The sequence below is a fragment of the Lepisma saccharinum genome, chromosome 2 (genome assembly GCF_977018435.1).
Source record: "Lepisma saccharinum chromosome 2, izLepSacc3.1, whole genome shotgun sequence".
Lineage (NCBI taxonomy): Eukaryota > Metazoa > Arthropoda > Insecta > Zygentoma > Lepismatidae > Lepisma > Lepisma saccharinum.
This window is the reverse complement of record NC_139230.1, coordinates 166,210,470-166,233,493: the sequence shown is the minus strand read 5'-3', so window position 1 is coordinate 166,233,493 and position 23,024 is coordinate 166,210,470. Positions and strand designations below refer to the sequence as shown.

General features: G+C 38.7%; 1 protein-coding gene across 4 annotated transcripts in view; it reads left to right on the top strand.

Moving 5' to 3' along the window:
• The first annotated feature begins 420 nt into the window (after positions 1–420).
• The window catches only part of LOC145984561 (putative protein FAM10A4), a 173,153-nt gene continuing 150,549 nt past the window's right edge, over positions 421–23,024 (top strand). For all 4 annotated transcript variants that reach the window (XR_014441355.1, XM_083118214.1, XM_083118212.1 and 1 more), the window contains exons 1-2: positions 421–453; positions 17,043–17,155. The gene's annotated coding sequence lies outside the window, so the exon portion shown is untranslated. The remainder of the gene's footprint in view (positions 454–17,042; positions 17,156–23,024) is intronic.

Sequence of the window (23,024 nt, the reverse complement as noted above, 5' to 3'; positions counted from 1 at the left end):
AGGGACACAGTAAGGGTGGCGCCGCAACCAGAAAAGTTTTGCAATGAACAACCCCATTATTAGAAAACTATGGCCGGAGACTGAAGAAAGCGGTGTGGGCTAGAAAGAAGAAGAACAAGAAATTTTCACAGCTTCGGTAGATTCTATGCCTCACTTATTGCACACGCTATTGACCATCTTCGTCTTCTGACGTCACGAACTCTCTTGGTACGTTAGGTTTATATCTCTTAGAAAAAATAATACCTTTTGGTGAAGCCTTGAAAAATTGAAGTATATTTATTGTGTACTTATGCTAGTATCCTTAAAACTAGCATGCCTAAGCTAGCAAGAATCCTTCCTGACGTCAGTGGACGAAGTTGCTCAATGAGGTGTGCGGTAAGTGATAACCGCGCGGTAAACTAAACTGTGACAGGTTTAGCAGGAATTCCCCTTTGTGTGTTGAGTAGTAGTCAGGTTTGTAATTATATTTATCGCACTTATAATTATTGACATTTTTCAAATGACATCGGTTTACAGAGAAGAGCTTGAGGTGAACATGAATATAAATACACCCTTGTTATTATATTGTGCCTGATAATGGAAACCGTAATGCTGTGTACTGTTTCATGCAGATTTCGCGTTTAGAATGTGACATGTTCTCCATAAAAGTAACCGTTCAGATAGTTTTATGATTTTTTCAAATTCTAACAGAAAATCTAATTATCGCGTAATTTTGGCAATCATTGCCACACGAAATTTGATTCTTCCTGAAAGTAATGAGCAGTATTTGGATTTCAAAAAAAGTTATTTATGTTGGAAAAAGAACCTTGAAAAATTACTTTACGCAAGCATGAGCGCTCCTCATGGACAAGGCATTCTCCGTTGATGGAACCGACAGTATCGTAGACTAGTGGGAATGAATGCAAAGGGAATTTAGGTCCAAGTTCCTTTTGTTTTATTGCGATTTCATCATGCTACGAATGCAATTTTAACATGGTTCGATTTTGATTTACTTCTGTTAACATAAACTGGGGAGTTTTAGCGATTACTTAAGATTTTGTTCTATATATGCTTTCGTAGTTAGGTTAGGCAAGCCAGGGTTGGTTCTCTTTGCATGAAAATAAAGTTCCTAATTGCATTCTACTAAGGTTCCGATTTACTTAACATTAATTCTCACTAGTCTACGATATAGTCACTAGTCAACGGAAAATATATTGTGCATGCTTACGTAAGGTAATTTTAAGTTTTATTCAACATAAGTAATTGTTTTTCGAAATCCAAACAGTGCTCATTATTTTATCGGGCTTGGTTGTTTGTGAATGCGCATTCATCAATTTCATCATTTCATCACTCATCCCCATCTTCGCAAATTAGCCAAGAGGCACAAAACGCGAAGTAAAATAAACTAAATCAATCAATCAACAATCTTTAAACAGAGGCATCTTCCCAGATTTATTATCCCTTCATAGAAGAGGTAACTTCGTGTTCTGTATTGTAGTGAAGAGTTCAAAAACATAAACTCTTATCAGTAGATTACATTCATTTTTTATTTAAAATTATTTAGAGGGTACCTTTTCAAAAACAGTAAAAATGACAAACATAGTTTTAATAACTCCAGTGGCAACAGCTGAATCTGAACGATGTTACAGCACATTGAAGCGTATTAAAACCTGCTTAAGAAATGCAATGGGACAAGACAGACCAACTGCCTTGGCACTTGCTTACAATAGAGATACAATACATTTCAAACATAGAGGGCTTCAACGAAAAAGTAATAACAAAATTTACTGAGCAGAAGAACAGGAGTCAACGTTCGAGAAAGGGATGTTTCACAACAATACCTGTTTCTTTTGTAATCTTGTGAATTGTCATTAGTAGTCGGGGGTAAAGGTCCGCGGAGGGCAAAGATCCGCAGGGCTTTTTTGCGAAGGCTTTGAATTGAACTGGCACCACTGTTCTTCAGATCACGAGGTGTAGTGAAGGAGATCGGACGTACGAAGTGTGGTGTTCCTAGAACAAAAACCTTTACAGCTATGAGGTAAGTTACGTTTTTGTATAGTTTGATGTAATTTGGAATAAACAAACCACTTCTCTGATACTGGCGTGGTTATAGGTTCATGTATTACTATGTTTGTGTGTTTATGTATAAAGCTTTATTAATCATTTAATGGAGGAAGTCCACCAAAATATGCTGTTATTAGGCGGGAATTGGCAGCATTTTATAACATGGCGATATGGGGTAAAAATCCGCTGAGAGAGTGGGGCAAACGTCCGCTGCGGACTTTTACCCCATTCGTATAATTTTTCAAATCGTATATTCAATTCCTCATAAAAATTTGCTCTACCTTACATTGTAAATATCTATATAAATTATCTATAGGCCTATAAATAATTATGGTTGTAAAAACATATTTTTCTCTGTAAGTAGAGTTTGTGTGGTAACAATGCGTATCTAAAACAGAAACTGCGCTATTTTCTCTCTACATGGCTTCATTTTTTAGGTCTACTTGTTTTGTTTAACTGCTGATAGTTTAACAACCTGGTAAGATTATTGTTGGGATTATACTGTATTAGCAATGTCTAAAAATGGCTAACAATTCAAGGCTATAGACCGACCAACTAAATTATTGCCAAGTTTTGTCTTGTGGTTGAGGTTTCATGTTGAATTGCTAAATAATTTTTGGCTTTAAAAATTCTTTCTGTGTTAATTTATAATTGCATAGCTATCTATTAAACTTCATGAAATTTTTAGGTACCGGTATTGTTGAAAATTTTTCTCTTTGTAGCTTTGTCGAATCATGTGAAAGTGGAAGCAAAATTAGACATTTTGTGTTGATAGCTTCTGAATTAATTATAGCACTAAAATAGAGCTTAGCGTATTTCTCAAACAACATCGCAAAATTTTGATTCAACAGGAAAAATTCAATTGTGGGAATATACTCAATTATTGTCAAATGTACATAATATCTCTGATAAAGAATACTTTCTAATGCTAGAAGTCCTCATACAAACCTCATTTTCTCGTTACAGGAACTACAAAAGAAAGAAAGCAGAAGTGAGACCGCTGACCGATGCTCTTTTTCAACAAGCACAACAAATGAAAGCAGATGGCATGTCTGTAAGAGAAATCGGTAGAGTTCTTGGGTTCGATGAATCAACAGTTCGTAAAAGATTGAAAGCTGGCAACGGAGTTGGGTCGCTAGGACGTTTCAAACGTATGTTCACGCCCGAGCAAGAAAAGGAAATAGTGACACATCTTAAAGACTTGGATACCCGTTTCTATGGACTTACATTGAAGTCTCTACGCTTCCTTGCCTATGAATATGTAGAAAGAAATGGAATCACGCATTCCTTTTCAAAGGAATCTAAGTTAGCTGGCAGAGACTGGACAAGGGAGTTTATGAAGAGGAATCATCTCTCTCTGAGAACTCCGAGAAAGACAAGTGTTGCTAGAACAATGGGATTCAACAGGCAACAATTGACCCAATATTTTCAAAATTTGAAACAGATCCTGGAGAAATACCACTTTCCGCCAAACCGCATCTACAACATGGACGAAAGTGGCTTCCAAACCGTTCCAAATAAATTACCTAAACATGTTGCTCCAAAAGGTAAACGAGAAGTGTCAAAAAATGTGTCAGCTGACAGAGGAAAAACAATTACAGTTGCTTGTGCGATGAGTGCTACAGGACATCACGTCCCACCATTTTTCATATTTTCACGAAAAAGAAACAATCCGCTTCTTCTGAAAGATGGGCCAATCGGTTCTGCAATGGCTGTGACAGATTCTGGTTATATGAATGTGGAAACATTTTTAGTTTATCTAGACCATTTTAGAAAACACACTAACCCCTCTGCAGAAGTCCCAGTTTTGCTTATTTTGGATAATCACATATCACATGTTTCCCTCCAGGCTATTACTTCAGCTAAGAAACACAACATACACATGGTTAGTATTCCTCCTCATAGCAGCCACCGAACCCAACCCTTGGATCGTGCTTTCTTTAGGCCATTGAAAGCCTATTATGATGGTTTATGCGACAATTGGATCACATCGAATCCTGGTCAGCTATTAACTGAGTACCACGTAGCAGGTATATTTAATCGAGCATTCGAGAAAACAGACACAGTAGAAAAAGCTACTCAAGGATTTCGAGTGACTGGAATTCATCCATTGGATATCAATATTTTTAATGATGAAGATTTTTTACCAGCATCAGTAACAGAACAAGAACATGAAATTGATACTGTTGATCTTGAAGATCCTGACCTGCGTGGAAGAATTTGCTTTGAAGATAGTCTGCCTGAAAACTCTCAGTCTGCTCTTGTAGAAACAAGGAATGATGAGTCCAGCAACGTGGCTGCTCTAGGAAATCCTACTCCTGTCCCTTCCTCTTCCGTTGATAGGACAAGCAACAGAGCTGCTCTGCAAAATCTTGCACCTGGGACTTCTAGTTCTCGTCAATCATCAGTGTCTCCCCATGATATTATTCCACTCCAGAAATTAAATATTAGAAGAAAACGTACGGGAAGAGGCCTAAAATCTACTCTTCTCACTTCAACACCACACAAGGAACAACTTGAAGCACTACGGCAGGGAACGGTAGATCACGGGAAGAACGTCTACGAATCAAAAAAATCAAAGAAGAGACTCTTTCAAAGTACTGATAACCCGAAGAAAAGAGTTGATGAAGAAATTGTGTCGTCGTCTGAATCAGAATCCCAATTTCCCCTTCATGAAAGCAGCGACGATTCTGCATTTGTAGTAACCAGCGATCAATCAGAATGTAACAACATTCCAGCTGAACTTCTACCCAGTGACTTCGTCGTGGTGAAAGTGTATGGAAAAACTAAATCATCATTCCGTTTGTACGTGGCTAAAATCATTGAACTTGACGTTGATGGCTACATTGGTGTCTTTTACAAAAGGGCTCCGCAAACTATGAGATTCAAGAAAACTGATGAACGATCCTTCTTTCATAAAGACGATGTTGTGAGGAAATTGTCCACACTGATTCAAAGCAGTTCTACTCGATTCAAAGACATGATAGGTTTTAAGACTGATCTGAGTGATTTGTTTTTGTTCTAAAGTTATTTGAGTTTAATTTTTAAAGTTATTGAAATCTTGGGATACCTACTTGTCAATTTAAAGTGAGAGAATATTTTATGTTCTATGGTTATCATAATTCAGTTTAATACAGTAAATATAGCAAAAGTTATTGTAATAATTTTCTTCTTGCTGTGTGCGGCAAGAATCTGCAACATAGTACACCTGGGGATTTTTGCCCCATGGTATGGGGCAAAGGTCCGAATTTGCTTATGTCGATAAAATCAAATTCTTACTTTAAACCATTAACTTTGCGGGTTCTAAAACTGGTGTTCATTTTAGCTGTATAAATAAGGTATCCATTTATGACATTTTGAGATTAAAAACTTAAGACCAGAAATTGACAAAAAATCAAATGTAAAAACTGCGGACCTTTACCCCCACCTACCCTATATTTTAAATTCTTTAAAAAATAAGTCCAGTTTTGTAGTTTAGAAGATAAATACCCATTTTTTTTGTAATTCATGTAATTTGTCATTACATTTTAAAGTCTTTCAAAAAAGTAAGTCCAGTTTTGTAGTCTAGAAGAAAGAATACCAATTTTTTGTAATTCATGTGAATTGTCATTATATTTTAAATTCTTTAAAAAAATGAGCCCCGGCCAAATTTTAGGCCACGAGACGCCACTGCTAATTTGTACAGTACAATGCCTTCAGGCCTAAAAGGAAAAACAATTGTGATGATATTTTACTTTATTCTTCCTGATAGTTTTAAGAATTTAAAAATATATTTAAATTTTATTGTTTCAGGTTAAATTGGCTGTATTTTCAACTTTAGTGAAAAAATTTGACACTTTTTCTTAACAAAGTTTGTAATAATACTCTCTTGAATTCCGTGCATGTATCAACTTTTAATTAAAAGAAAATACATGTCCTAATTTAGCCTTTACTGTAATACAAGGCCATTGCAAACAAGATTTGGGGGAGTGGGGCTGTTGAGGAATATTGCTACTGACCTCTTGGTAGTTGTATTTCGGGCCTGTTAACCGATATTCGAACTTCTGACTTCGCAACACATCACAATCGGAAAGCTGGCGAAATCCTGTTGGTAATTTTCGTAATGAAGTAAGCAATCGTTGGTACTGTTGAAAATTATTCCCATACCAAAGAAAGAAATCGCTGACTAACTTTGGAGTACTTCCCTTCCAGTGAGCACATTTGTAGATTGCAAGACCCAAACTTTTTTGGGAAGGAGGGAAGGAAGGAGAGATCCTCACAGCTGACTGCTTTTTCACTGTTCCATTATCGCGATGCATGATATCATGCGGACATGAAGGTAAAGATATAAAGTTTTCCATGCAAATAGCACCATGCCACATTTATGCCCCACACATTCTCGATCTCAGCCATTTTGGAGGTGGTGTGATCAGCACCACCCTCCAGATGCCTTCCCCCCCAGGTAACATTTCATTTGGGGCTGGGTGGCCCCTGTGCCATTTTTTTTTATAATCCTTAAACAGGTCTCGACATTGCTCACTTCAGTATAAATACACAAGAATTTCTGCCTTCCCAAAAATACATGAATCTTGTAATGTCTTCAGTGTACAATAAGTAGTGTATAACCACACTCATTCTCAGTTTTGTGTCCTGGTGGTCTGCTATCTGGGGAGGTGAGGAAGAATGTCGAAGAAATGTCTATGCATTTTTCCATCTTATTTTTTTCATTGTTCTCTTCTGTGTTTAATGTACAGACCGTGCCAAAATAGAGGGAAGGTATTTGGTTTTAATTATCTCTCCATTATCATTTTTTAAATATCGCAATATGTTAAGCCTATTTACTGTTAATGATGATTGTAAACCACCTCATTGCACACTGAGTAGCAGACTGACTAACATTCTCACTACAGAGAGTCCTGACATAATGTAAGCTTTGTTTATGAATGAATGAATTGATTTATTTCGTGTGTTTGTCACTTTTGGCTAATTGCGAAGATGGTGATGAATGATGAAAAGATGAGATGACAATCACAAACACATATGAGCAGCACACAATTCCCACAGAGGATTACACTGGCTATGATTCCAGACGACAGTCCCGTTAGTCTATTACATGCAATTGTACTACGTGGAAGACAGGTTGACATTTGACAAAGGGTCATCGCTTGGGGGATGAGCACGTGGAAAGGTAACAAAATGACAAAGAAAATAAATTTGAATGAATCATGTTACTAAAGCGTAGTAATATCAGTCAATTTTCTAATGCACTATAATAAAAGTCCCTGTACTTCTTTTTAATTACTTTTCACATTCATTACCTATTCTTTTCCTTGCTTCATGAGTTGCAGTAACTGAAAATTATTTTTCCAATCTTTTGTTATGAGTCAATTTTTTACTCAGACTGTTTAGAGCGGAATTTGAACCACTTCACAATATCCTCTGAGACAATTGAACCCCAGGAACCTTTCATTACAAGATGTTTAAAAAGCTAAATGGTTTCGTTCAAGATCATGTTTGTAAAGTGAAGTGGGGAATTGTTGCCTAAATTTTTACTCATGTACTACTATTAAATGTCAATACTTTACGGGTAGTTTATCGCCCTCCCCTAGAAATGTTCTATATAGACCATGTTAAAAATGTAAACATAAACATTGGTGAGGTCTTGCCCGGTCCCCCCGGAACTTCTGGTTTACACCAGTCCCAGTTCTTGCCAGTGCAGATTCACCGGCATATGAAACAAGAAATGGGCTCTTGTTTTCTTCAGTTGTGCGACGATAGTCAAAAAAGGTATTTGTTAAAGTTCTACTACGAAGGGGTGGACATCTAGAATCTGTCAAATGATCAACTGCAGATCAGATTATTAAAATATGACATGTCTTTGTGGCCACCAGTTGTATAGCATACTACATACAAGTATCTCATGTACATGCATGACGAACTCAAAACATACGAAAGTTTAGTACAGAATGAGCGTTATGTAAGTAAATGGCATTTTAATTTTTCTTTTCAGTTCATATTATGCATGCCAGACAGTTGTTTTGTTATTGCGAGTGCCACAAGACTGGCGCATGCTATCTGTGGGAAACGAAGTTGCTTTTGCCACGCCGCGAAAGAATGAATCAAGTTCTTCTCTCGTTTTCTCAGTAACAAATAACATATCACTGTAAATATTATACGATCTTAAAATTTCGAGTTTTCTTTGTAACTTTCTCACTGGAAGTTATTTCAAATCTAATTTAATAAAAATCGGCTCGCAAGAGAACTTTTTCTCTATACAAAAATGGTCAATAACATATTTCACTTATTGTCAAGATTCTACACGTTTAATTTACAGCACAGTACGATTGTCTAAAGCTTTCTGGTAATACTCGTGCAGGATTGGTATCGATTGTTGCAATAATAGCTGTGCAGCGGCAGTTTACAATTGTTCGAATGTACGCCATTGTTTTTTATTTTGTAAGACCTGGCGAGAACCCCAAACGGTGAGTAGGAGGCAACAGCGGAAATGTATCTATATCTCTCTCTCTCTCTCCCTCTCTCTGCACGAACTTGTCAAGGTCAGCCGCTTTCATATCGCTCGTCGACTCTAACATACATTTGCAATGACATTGCACTATTCTTAGATATCAAGAAGAATCCAACAAAACAGGATATACAGGGTGATTCTAAAGGTATAGTACAAACGAAAACCACAGATACCTCCCATGAAATAGAGACGAAAGTTCCCCTTCCACTTTGCTGAGAGATGCCTCCGTGAGGAGCTAGACAACGCCGAAAACGTGTGAAAATGAACTTCACACCTCTGTACAGCCAGTACCAGTGAAGATAGAAAGGCGGAACAAACGAAGTCAAAAGGAACACCAAAGTCGCCCATCCGAAAAACACTAGGCGGCAGCTGCGCAACGCATGCGCATGGGGTTCCACAAAGGAAATAGGAGTGTCCCGCAAGACAAGTGAAGGGAAAGGGTAGCGATCGACAACGGTAGGGACAAAAGAAGCAATGAAGCATGAAGTAACAATTGCACAGCGGGAACCAAACACATGCAGCACGTGGGGAGTCCCCAAACACAGTGAGGAGACACCGCAGCAAGAACAAAGCACGGTTCAACAAAAGAGAGAGAGGACCGGACGGGGAATGGTACCTGTCAAGGAGACAACAAATGCGGGACGAGGGACGATTCCCCGTAGCAGCACCGAGGGGATGTCACACAGAGGTCGTGCGCCAGCAGGACAAACACAGCAACTACGGGCACAGGAGGTTTATTGCCACGCAAAGGTGCACTTACAGATAGGAATAGTACGTAGTCGTACCCCGTACTGACGTTGTTACAAAAGTTGCTCAAATTGACAACCACCACATTCAATGCAGGCATTGCAGTGTCGCAGGAAATTCTGGCGAACCCTATGAAAAATCCCTGGCATGGTACACACCTCTGCCGATGCTGCAAGTATCCGCGCTACCAATGTTTCCTTGTCAGGCACCGGGGTCTTGTAGACGAGTGTTTTCACATGGCCCCACAAGAAGAAATCCATTGGTGTGAGGTCAGGCAAATGGGCGGGCCAGGGGACGGGGCCGTCTCTGCCGATCCAGCGTTGTGGGTAGATACGGTGCAAAAGGGTTCGCACTGTGCCATCAAAATGTGCAGGCGCTCCCTCCAATTGAAAGCACATACGATGTCGCACGTTGAGGGTGTTAAGCACGGTGTTAGATGATGGGGGGGCAGGTGGATGTAATATACACTGATTTTTCCAAAGCCTTTGATACTGTAAATCATGATGTACTACTAAGTAAATTGGGCACTTTTAGCTTTTCCCTTCCCCTCACGAAACTTATGGCATCATATTTAATGAATAGAAAACAATATGTTTCGTATAAAGGCCACACATCCAGCGAATTTCTAGTACGTTCCGGAGTACCTCAATGGTCCAACATAGGACCTCTTGTCTTTCTTCTATTAATCAACGACTTACCAGAACATTTGATTAATTCTAGAAAACTGTTATTTGCAGACGACTTGAAATTCTTTCAAAGAATAAAAAATATTGAAGACTGTGTGTGTCTGCAACAAGACATAAATAGGTTGAGTGCGTGGAGCTTGCGCAACGGTCTTTCTCTTAATGCAGCAAAATGCTATTCCGTTACATATTCCAAACAAAGAACGATCTTAAATTTCCAATATAAACTTAATAATACCAATCTAAAAAAATCTGAAACAGCAAAGGACCTAGGAATATATTTTGACTCTAAGCTAACTTTCACTCACCATATTAACGAAGTAATAGGCAAGGCTTACAAACTTATCGGGTTCATTATTAGAATGGGCAGAGACTTTCGAACAAACACTTAAGGTATTATATTACTCATTAGTGCATTCAAAACTTGAATTTGGGTCTGTTGTATGGAACACTGACAGTATAGTACAGACTACAAAAATAGAGCGAGTACAATCAAAAATGTTATGTTATATGAAGTATAAACTTGAAGGTACTCATCCGAAATTTGATTCATACAGTACTCTAATAGAGGAACTCCGAATGCACAGGCTTGATGATCGAAGGACAGTTCGCGACCTGCTGCTGCTCTGGAAAATATATAATGGAAAACTTCACTCTCCTCTTTGGATCTCACAATTTAAATTACGCGTTCCTAACAATAAGACGCGACCCAATCATCAAACCTTCTTTGTGAATAGAGCGCGAACAAACATTGTCAAGAAATCTCCTATCTGGAGAACGAGTATTCTCTACAATGCCTTAGAAAAGCGTAACAAAAATATTGATTTGTTCTCTATGCCATATATACAATTTAAAAACTGTGTAATGAAAACAATATCAAATAACAGTCACTGAAGCATGTATGAAAACCTGTATCTCTGAACTCTCTAACTGGGCGCCAGCCTGTTGAGTTCATTATTGAAAATAAATAAATATATTTTTTGCAAATGCGAAAACAGTAAAAAATGGTAATTGCTGCAAAGATGTATTTAAAAATGTGCAGTGATGTCTGGACACGTTTTTTGCCTGTTCGAAATATCGAAATAATGCTAATTTGGCATAAAATGCGAATTGTTGACGTTTTTAGCGATTTTTTTTTAAAAAATGGCAAACTAAAAATTCCATGAAATTCAACATTCTTGTCTTTTCTAGGCCATGTTTGTGTACATACAACGTGCAAGTTTTCCAGAGTAAACTATGGAATAAATCCGACAGCCACATTAAATGATGTATTTCCCACGATTTTTTCAACTTCTATCAAAACCATTTGCCGGACCCCGTGGCTGAGTGGTTAGCACATTGTGCTGCGATGCCTGCGGGGGAGAACTGGGATCTTTTCCACCTATTCAATCTGCTCCGGCACCCACCCAGCATCATATCAAATGTGTACCTGGAGAAAACTTTGAGGGATAAAGGTAACCAGGAGCATGGTGCTAATCACATCACCCCCACCTTCAGCCGTGATCAAGAAAGTGTGGGTCCTTAACTTCACACCCCTATACACCTTCATGGCAAAGTGCAGGGGAGCACTTTACTTTTACTTCCTCAAAAATCTGTCCCAACATATAAAACTGTCACGAAAATACGTAGACCATATAACTGACCTACAATTTAAAATAATAGTTTAAATGCACAATGGAGTATTAAGTTTTGGTATATTTGGCAGAAAAATGTTCTAAAACAAAAATGCGAATTTTGTGAAACATAACACTAACAATCCAAAAAAAGATAATGCCAATTTTTGGTGTCATAATATATCGGTATCTGTCACGTGAGATTGATTGATTTAATTTTGTGGGTGAGTCGCCATTTATGGTCATTATTCAATGTTCAGTATATATGGGGAAAATTCCATTATCTAAAACCCTTACCTTAAAATTAAAAAGGTGGGTATGGAAAATAACTTTCCGAAAATAAGTTTCAAGATCTCAGAATCTCACGAAGAGGCGTAGACCATGTGACCTACAATTTGAAACAGTAGTTTAAAAACACCATGAAGGTATAATTTCAGATATTTGCCAGAAAACAAAAATGGCAATATATAGATCAACATATTTACCAACTATGCTATATGGGAGCGAATCGTGGTTATTGACACGTAGAGAGATACAGACAGCAGAAATGAATATGTTTGTTATCTTCAGTAATAATTGTTTTCCTCATTGTCTCATTTTTCTTATAGCTCTTTGAAGTTCATCTCCAGTGATTTCCTGTTATTCATCCCTTTTATTTTCTTGATTTACTGTTTGTTCTCTATAATCTTTTTTGTCATCTGTATTTTTCTGTCCATCAGTAGCTTCCAATAATTCTTGAAAATATCTTCTCCAAGTTTTCTTCATAATTCAATTTCTATTCATGTCTATAGGCACATATTAACTCTTTGCGGCTCAGGAGTTGGATAAATTTCCCGACCCTTCCGGCGGATAAATTTCCCGACCCTTCCGGCGCGGAGAAGGTTCGAAATTTTTTTTTTACATTAACACTTTTAATATCTTTTATTTTGACATAAGAATACATATTTTCATAATATTTCTTAAATTCTATTGAAATTGTAATTTTAATTTGAAAAAAACTGGTGGTTATCAACACTAACCACCACGCAAATGTAACATGTTTTTTTATGCAACATATGTGAATGAAAATTGTGAAATACAAAGGTTTTCTTTACCTAAATTCAACTTCAATTTCGGTGAAAGGTTTGGAAACAGTCTTTATCCTTCCGCAAACAAAGGGGCACATTACAAACACTGCACATCCATATTGTGCGGACTGGATTGCTCTTCGTGCTACACTTAGCACATCTTCTTGATGTGGACCTCTTAGGTTGATGGCTTGCACTCTGGTTCCTAATACTCGGCATGACACTAGGTTTGTGGCGCTTTATTTCTACACTTCTGTTTATGGGAGTGTGTGGAGTTGCTATTCTTTTGGAGAGCAAACCTATATATACATCCCTCCTAAATTCCTTGTTAGTGAACTTCTCACCTTCAATTTGATTGTGAATAATAAAAGCATTTGTTAGAGCTGCATCAAGAAAGTGAAAAAATAATCTCAAGTACCATTTCTTACTTTTGCGGTCAATCTGGTAATCATTCTTCAGTCGATCAAAATTATCGACAAAATTCATATTTTCATTGTACTCCTTCACAATCTTTGGGCAGGGCACATCTGAAATAGTACCATCTTTTGCCTTCCTACTGATGGTTATTGTATCATTGGGATTGTGGAAATTAGACAAAAAGTTCACTGCTCGTTTATCCTTCCATCTTATCATTGTTATGTCATCATCGGACTGTTGCCAATCATATTCTCCTCTCTTTAGTTCCTTCTCCCCTTTGAGACTAGGTAGGAACTTCCGTGCAGGATTCACTGTCCCACATGCAAAAATATTTTTGGCTTTTAGAGTTAGCAGGAGCTCATAGCTATTGAAGTAGTTGTCTACAAATAGAACATGGTTTTTATCAATAAAATCATGACAGAGACTGAGAACAACTCGGGAAGCCAACCCTTTCTCACCTTGCTCGCTTGTTTTCCCAGTATAGATTTCGAACCTGTGGTTATATCCAGACGAGTCACAGAGCATCCATATCTTGAAACCTCTTTTGATTGGCTTATCCCTCATGAATTGTTTCATACTAGATCTTCCTTTGAATTTTACCATCGATTCATCGACGACAAGTTTCTGATAAGCTTTGTAGTTTTGCGCGAAAGAGTGTGCCAGATTGTTCAGAAATGGTCGGAGTTTATATAATCTATCAAATTGTGGATCACGACGCTCTGGTTGAACAGCATTGTTGTTGAAATGTATGTGACCCAACAGCCAACCAAACCTTTTTACACTCATTAGTTTTGAAATATAATAGTCATGCCAGTCTGGTTTTGATGACCAATAATCTCTGTAACTTGACATTCGTTTGAGACCCATAAAAATGTTCATTCCTATAAATACTCGAATTTCATCCATGTCTGTCGGTTGGAAGGGCTTACCTTGTTGTGTAGCATATAAGTTCGTGTGAAACACAATATGATTGAGCAGCTCATCATTGAAAAAGAGTGAAAAAATTGCAAGAGGGCTCTTATCTTGCAGTTTCTTCACAGCATCAGTCGGTCCCACCCTACTTGAGAAATGTGGCACTGGAGTTGTTTGATGAGATGTCTGATCCCAGATTGGTGACCTTGTTACATGAACCAATGGCACAATTGGAGTACTCACTGTGACCTCATTGGAACCATCCTGTTGTCTGACGCTCATTGATGCACTAACTTAACCTGTGGCACTTTGTGTTGATGTCGAAGGTCCTTCGTTAGTAGGAATATTGCACCCAAGAAATTCATCTTCAGAGGACGTTTCTGCAATGCACATTCCTTCTGCACTTATTTCTGGGTGAAAAGTGGGATCTGCATCTGAATCATCACTACTGAAGTCCAAATCGGAGCCTGAGGGTATGTCCTCAGCATTAAAAAAGTCTCGAATATCCTGATCAGTCAGCCTCTCCATGATTCTAGGAAATATGTAAACTTTACACAGAGTTCCGAAAGCAACCAAATCTGCGCGGTGGTCAGCAACACTAACCACCTACATATGAAGAGTTCATTTGTGAACGACCGCACAAAAACCTCCACTTCTTGGCACAGACGTAGCCACAGTAATGGGGAAATATAAAAGCCAGTGGATTCGGCAGAAAACGAAAAAGAACTACCATTACAACAATTAGTCATTAACAATCACTGTTTACAACAACATTCAACAAAAGCGGCACCAGAAAGGAGACTGGAGTAAACATAAGAAACAACAATCCCCAAAATCTCATTTCAGACAAAAGGCGATACACCTCAAAGCGAAACATTCGAGTTAAAATACCACACAAAACGAAAATTTGCATTTCAAGTGGTGGTCAGTGACACTAACCACCGAGCCGAAAAGGACAATCTTGAGGTGGTTACCATTGGTAACCACTGCGCCGCAAAGAGTTAAACAGATGGGACCTCACCGATGGCATAGTGTTAAGAGTGCCACCTTGTAACTATGGGGTCTCAAGTTCAATTCCTAGTGGGTCACATTTAACATTGGTTTGGATCCCACTTTAAATCGGAAGTCCAGTCCTGATTAGCCTATCAGCATAAAGTGCACTTAAAAGAAATTTCGACAAACTTTTTTATGTATGCATTGAATGTTCCTACACATTACTTCCTGCATATTGTGGGCAATGATTTTTCCAATTCAGGATTCAGATACTGTTGCCATCGACAGAGCAAATACGGGTATACAAGGCCCCATTTAGATGCTTTGTGCTGTGTTGCACTACCATTATGTCTGACCTTACAGACTTCCAACAAGGGCAAATTGTTGGTGCCCAATTAGTTGGTGCATCCGTAACAATGGTCGCAAAGTTAGTAGGGGTATCGTGACCTACTGTATCTACCGTCATGACAGCATACAAAGTGCAGGAGAAAACTATGTCTGCGAAACAGAATATTGGCAGAAGGACGAAACTGACAGAGACAGATAGGAGGGCATTAAGTGCCTCCCCGATGGTGCAGTGGTAGCAACATCACCTTGTAATTAAGGGGTCCCGGGTTCGATACCCAGTGGAGGCACATAGTGGTTCGGATCCCACTTTAAACTGTAGGTCCAGTCCCAATTAGCCTTACTGTGCATAAAGTGGACTTAAAACACCAACTCAATCAATCAATTAAGGAGGGCATTAAGGAGGATTGTTGGCTCTCAGAGGAAGACCACTTCAACCAAACTGACTGCTGAGCTGAATATGCATGTCGAGAATGCAGTGTCAATGAAAGTAGTGCACCGAGAACTGCATAAACAGAATATCCATGGCAGAGATGCTATTGCCAAACCTCTTGTAATGCAGGACAATGTCAAACGGAGTCGTCAGTACGTCATTGCCTTGTAATCAAGGGGTCCCAGGTTCGATACCCGGTGGCGGCACAAGTGGTTCGGATCCCACTTTAAACTGTAGGTCCAGTCCCCATTAGCCTTACTGTGCATAAAGTGGACTTAAAACACCAACTCAATACACGGAGTCGTCAGTAGCACAAAGCCTGGACTACTGACCAATGGAAACATGTAACATGGTCCGATGAATGAACCCTTAACACTATTCCCCACCAGTGGACGTATTTACGTATGGCGAACACTGGCCAAAGCATACAATCCAGACTGTCTGGTGCCAACAGTGAAGTATGGTGGCGGTAGTGTAATTGTGTGGGCAGTCATTTCATGGCATTCCCTGGGTACTATTATCACACTGAAAGGAACGGTAGCTGCCAAGGTGTATGAAGCCATTTTAGGTAACCATGTCCATCCAATGTGCAGGCATTGTTCCGAGCAGGGGATGCCATCTTCCAGGATGATAATGCCCCCATTCATACCGCTGGCACTGTCCAAGATTGGTTTGATAAGCACGATGAAGCACTTACACATCTTCCCTGGCCTGCACAATCACCAGATTTGCATATATTATTGAGTCATTGTGGTCAGTATTGGAAACCAGAGTAGGGGCCTGTTTCCCTCCGCCAGCCAATCTCAAGGAATTGGATCAGTTTCTTGTTGGTATAGCATCCCACTGACTACCATCCAGGATTTGTATGCATCCATTCCCAGGAGGCTGTTCTCAAAGCCAAAAGCGGTCCCACACCATATTAGGTGGGTGTTCATATTATTTTGTCTAACCCCTGTATATTGTGTTGGCGATATATCACCACAATATTTTGGCAATATATATCGTGGCAGAAAAATATTGTCATGATATTTGGCAATATATATTGTAGAGACTATATATCGCCGATAGCACGATACGGAAAAATATATTGTATCGTGTTGTCTGTGACGAAATATCACGATATGAAACTTCTGATATCGTCCATCCCTGGACCTCACTGATGGCATAGTGGTAACTATGGGGTCTCAACAATTCTAAGCAGTGATTTCATAATCAATTTATATGTATGTTTACATGTTTATATGTTGTATGTTTATATTACGTAATTCTTCCATTGCTTTTTAGGTTCAGTGTCTACGGTGTGGTTACCACAGTGGTCCATTGAATAATAACTAGGCTACATTGAAAATCTTGAACAAACCACATTATTGGTTCACCTGACGGTTTGTTGTACATCAGTAAGTGTTTCATCCTAACTTGTTTTAATTCATGTAGTTGTACCTTTAGTTTTTCTGTTAAGCAGTTGCAATCTGAGGGTTTCTCCATACTGGTGAGTGAGAAATTAATGATCCACCTGTAACATTGACCCTATTACATGAGATGCGCTCAAAAAATAGAATTAAACAATATTCCTTGCTTATGTGTGATTTCATACCAATCTTCTATGGTTCTGTGTTATTCATGGGTGTGTGCAGCATGAGTTCCCTTTCCCTTTTCAGTGTTGGATGGACCACAACATGATAAAGACACAACACTCTGTGGTTGGTGTTCACATGAACTGTATAACTAAAAAAGCATTTATTTAGTGCATGAGACTGTGGGATGAAAGAACTAGGAAAGAGCATTTGGGGTATTCATAAACTTAACATCATAATTGTTTCATGATTCTCAACATGGGATGTAGGTGTTAATGTGGGTGAATATGCTTTTTTTTCCTGTTCTAGTTATTACTTTATTAATTGAAGGGATCTGGTATAAAACATGGTAAGTGACATTGTGATCATTTTTTAGTTACAAAGTAAGTAAATGTGTCATCCTTGAATTTTCGAGTGAAATTGCCGTGTCATACAATTTTCATTGTACTCAGTGAAACCTTCTGAAATTGGTAAACACAACATGAAAACAATGTATCTACAGTATAGCTTCTAATAACCTTTTTTATTAATGAACTCAGAAATGACCAAAATATCACTTACCATGTTTTACACCTGAGCCCTTCAATTGTTAGGTAGCCAGTAAGTGACTGCACCTCTCAAAAATTTCAACTTTTGTTATTTAATTAACAGATTTCAGTGCTTAACATAACACAACATAAAATTTATTTCAACATGCATAAACCTCAAATAAACTAGAAATAGATCCTCAAAGTGACCAGCGTTCATCGAAGTTCTCATGTCCTGGAGCAGTTTCACCTTTTTTTATCCAAGAAAATTATGCACACACACCCACATAGCCAATGTGAGTGGCATAGTAGGTATCGCAGTGTGCTACGTAGTGTGTTCTTTCTGAGCATCCTTTCATCTCTGATCCTCATTGTCATAATTAGGCAGTAAAGCAACACTAAATAGCAGAAATCAAATCAAACACACACATACAGGGTGCTCTGAAATTCCCCTTACAAACTCCTAGGGCTAGTAGAGGGGACTGAGTAGACAATATTTGGAATAGGAACCCATGTCCCGCAACGTACCGTTTCCGTGCTACAACCATGACAATGTGTGGGATGTCCTGTGTTACTATGCAACCGGGTAGGCAGTACATGACGTCAGAAGATCACCTGATGGCACGTGATGTCTACCCTGCAGTGGTATCCTGCCTGGAGCCCCATTCACGTGCCTGTGCATCTCCGATGAACATGGTTGAGTACACGTTTTCAGAATACACGGACATGATCCTTGTGTATGGCCCAGCGGAAGGGAATGGAAAAGCAGCTCGTCGGCTGTATCAAGAGCATTATCCACAACGTGCAACTCCGTCGCATACTCTTTTTGCCAGCATTACGCAATGGCCCCGAGAATGAGGTACCTTCACCGCCGACAGGAAGGACTGTGGTGCTCCAAAGAGATGCCGCACACCTGAATTGGAAGAGGCTGTACTGCATAGGCACGTGAATTGGCCTCCAGGCAGGATACCGCAGCAGAGTAGACATCATGCCATCAGGTGATCTTCAGATGTCATGTACTGCCTACCCGGTTGCATAACAACACCTGCACATCCGACACATTATCATGGTTGTAGCACGGAAACGGTACATTTCCGGACATAGGTTCCTATTCCAAATATTGTCTACTCAGTCCCCTCTACTAGCCCTAGGAGTTTCTAAGGGGAATTTCTGAACTTCCTGTATAGATACAAAAGAAAAGAACGTGCGGACATTCTAACAGTGTATTACCTTACAATGAAAAATTACTAACACTATAAAATATATTACTCCTAATACCATTTAAAGGAAAAAAACATTGTCAAGAACTATACACATATACAATTTGAAAATGGTCATTCCGGTACATAGTTGCACGGAGAAAAGGATATTTATAAACGTGCCAGTATTCATGTGAGCAACATCCACCCAGTTTGTTATGTCCCAGAGCAGCACTTTCACCACTTTTTGTTAACAAAATATAGTTGTATGGACCTGTGTAATGAAAAAATTATGGAAATTCTAACACATTTAAATCTAATAATTAGGACACTGAAGTTAATGACCTAAAGAATGTCAAAAACCTTAAAATTATTAAAAAATCTAACAATTTCAAAAAATGACATAAAATAATTTCCACCCTTAAAATTATAAAATAATTTCCACCCTTAAAATGAAAGCTTTATTTTTCAAAAATTACAAGAGACTAGTTGAATAATTTGGACAATATCTCTTTGGTGGTTTAAACTATTGAACAGGGTGGCGACAGACCTGGAAAACCTGGAAAACCGGGAAAAGTCAGGGAATTTGAGGTGTCAAAAAAAGTCAGGGAAATGTCAGGGAATTTCGTCTTCCTTAACTTCGAACACTCTTTTGACGAAAATTGTTATAACTCGGGCACTATGGGAGCAATCTACTTCGGATAACTTTTGTTTTGCAGCTAAAACATCAGCGCATGCAACGGTGTACAATTTAGAACACCGGACCGAGGAAGGGGGGCTTGGGGGCACGTCCCCCGAATTTCAATGGAAAAAACAAAAATCTGGAGTTTGCTCCCTCTTCTCCCACTATTTTGGGGAGAATGCGCGAACTTTAGTATTCTTTTCAAAGAATGGACATTTCTCAAGAGAATGAAACATGTTTTATGTTCGTGGGTGCCATACAAGTTGAATAATAAGCCAAAATATGATTTTTTTTTATGAAAAATAGGTAATTTGCATTTTTGGAGGAAAATTGTTATAACTCGGGCACTAAGGCAGCTATCTACTTCGGATTTGTTTTGTTTTGAAGATAAAACATCATAGCATGCAACCGTGTACAATTCGGAACGCCGAACCGAGGAAGGGGGGTTTGGGGGGGGGGGGGCGTGCGACCTCATAATTTCAATGGAAAAAACAAAAATCTGGAGTTTGCTACATTCTTTTCAAATAATGGACATTTCTCAAGAGAATGAAACATGTTTTATGTTCTTGGGTGCCATACAAGTTGAATAATAAGCCAAAATGTGAAACTGTTTTTTTACGAAAAATAAGTAATTTGCATTTTTGGAGGAAAATTGTTATAACTTGGGCACTATGGGAGCAATCTACTTCGGATCAAGTTTTTGTTTGTAGCTAAAACATCAGAGCATGCAACCGTGTGCAATTCAGAACGCCAAACTGAGGAAAGGGGGTTTGGGGGGGGGCGAGTACCTAATTTCAATAAAAAAAACTAAAATCTGGAGTTTACCCCCTCTTCTCCAGCAATTTGGGAAGAAAGTGCGAACTTTAGTATTCTTCTCTAAGAATTGACATTTCTCAAGAGAATGAAACATGTTTCATGTTCTTTGGTGCCATACAAGTTGAATAATATGCCAAAATGTGATTTTTTAATATTTTTTTTTACGAAAAATAGGAAATTTGCATGTTTGGAGGAAAATTGTTATAACTCGGGTACTATGGGAGCAATCTACTTCGGACAAGTTTTGTTTTGCAGCTAAAACATCATAGCATGCAACCGTGTACAACTCAGAACACCTAACCGAGGAAGGGGGGTTTGGGGGCGCAACCACCGAATTTCAATGAAAAAAAAACAACATAAAAATCTGGAGTTTACCCCCTCTTCTCCCGCTATTTTGGGGAGACGGCGCAAACCTTAGTATTCTCTTCAAAGAATGGACGTTTCCAAAGAGATTGAAACATGTTTCATGAATATTGAGCCAAAATGTGAAACTCTGTTCGGAAATGTGGCATGGATATGTTGCGGAGAGGGGGGAGGTTGGCCATCAATATGAATTTCCCAGGCTTGCTCCAGACCTGTGTCAGAGTTTCCACCCAAACATAAGAGTATGAAGGTCCAAAAAGCACATTCATTTCTTAATCAGCACCATGATACCATATGGTATCATCGGGCCAGTACGACCTGACTCTGATGATACCAACCATATGGTATCATCGGAGGAGTAAAGGTTAAGCCTCTAAATATTACGTGGAAAATGCATTGAATTATCATTTTTTCTTGTCCGTATGGGAGTAGTAAGGGGACTTGTCAACAGATGGAGGGGATAAGAGCGGGTGGCGCCGTCCGATAGTTGTCGGACGTCATAGTAAGGCATTTTGTTGGGCAAACTGAAGGAACATGGAAACAAATATGTTCCATTGATACATACGATTTTTATCGAATATCGCCACCCGACAAAGTATCTCACTACAACATGCGAAACAAATTGCATGGACTGCAAAATCCAACAAAAATCGCATGCATAAACAAGAAGAGCTTTAGACTGCAAATATGTTGCCGGAATTTTATTACTCTTCTGGCTCACTTCATCTTAATGAATGTAGCAGTGCTTACGAAGGCTTTCTTTTATCATCCTGACGTATTGCTGGTTTCGCACAAGTTAACATACGTTTACAATGACATTGCAATATTCTTAGATATCAAGAAGAATCCAACCAAATGGGATATATATTGAATACTATCACGAAAAAGTGAAACATAAATCTGCATTGGTGAACGTTATAAAAATTGGCAAGTGCATGCTCCCAACCTCAAATTTACTGCAACACTAGTATTGCAATGAAATTAACGCCACTCTCTGTCCTGTCTGTTTAATCTTGTGGGAGATGGTCATTACTCTATCACTGAGTGAAGTTAATGTCCAATATTATGAAATAAAATACTAATAATAAATACGTAAATATTTTAATATCATATTTACTCGAATCATTCAATCATAACAGCAAATCACTTCCTTCAAGAATTGACTTTTCTCTGCCAGCCCTGATAAATTTTCACTTTCCACATACTGATTTATACTAGGGGTGGCCAGAAAGTAATTTCCATTATGTTTAGGGATGTGCAGTAATGTCTGGACACATTTTTCGACTGTTCGAAATATCGAAATAATGCGAATTTGGCAAAAAATGCGAATTGTTGGCATTTTTAGCGATTTTTTTTAAAGAAATGTCCTAAAACAACGAAATATTCCATGAAATCCAACATCCTTGTCTTTTCTAGGCCATGTTTGTGTACGTAGAACCTGCAAGTTTTCCAACATTTTACTCAAGAGTAAACTATAGAGTTATACGTACATGGAATAATTCCGACAGCCACATTAAATCATTTATTTCCCACGATTTTTTAAACTTCTATCAAAAGCATTTGCATCACAGAGCAAAGTGGCAGGGTTCTAACAGGAGATCGAGTGCGTATCTACCGTCACACGGGAGCCAAATCTTCGTATTTGTCGCACGAGATATGTTTTGAATTACCAAGCTAAGTGCCAACTATTGGCATTTGTCGAGCGAGTAATAATGGAGCTCAGTCGTTAGGGCATCTGACTACTATGCGAAAGACCCGGGGTCGATCCCCTGCGGGGGAGAACCGGGATGTTTTCCACCTATTCAAACTGCTCCGGCGCCCACCCAGCATCATATGAAGCTGGTACCTTGAGGAAACTTTGAGGGATAAAGGTAGCCAGGAGTGTGGTGCTGATCACATCACCCCCACCTTTAGCCGTGATCAAGAAAGTGTGGGGCCCTAACTCCACACCAAAATTCCATTATCTAAAATCCTTACCTTAAAATTAATAAAGGAGTATGGAAAATAACTTTCCCAAAATATATTTCAAGATAAGGCGTAAGCCATGTGACTTACAATTTGAAACAGTAGTTTAAGAACACATGAAGGTATAATTTCAGATATTT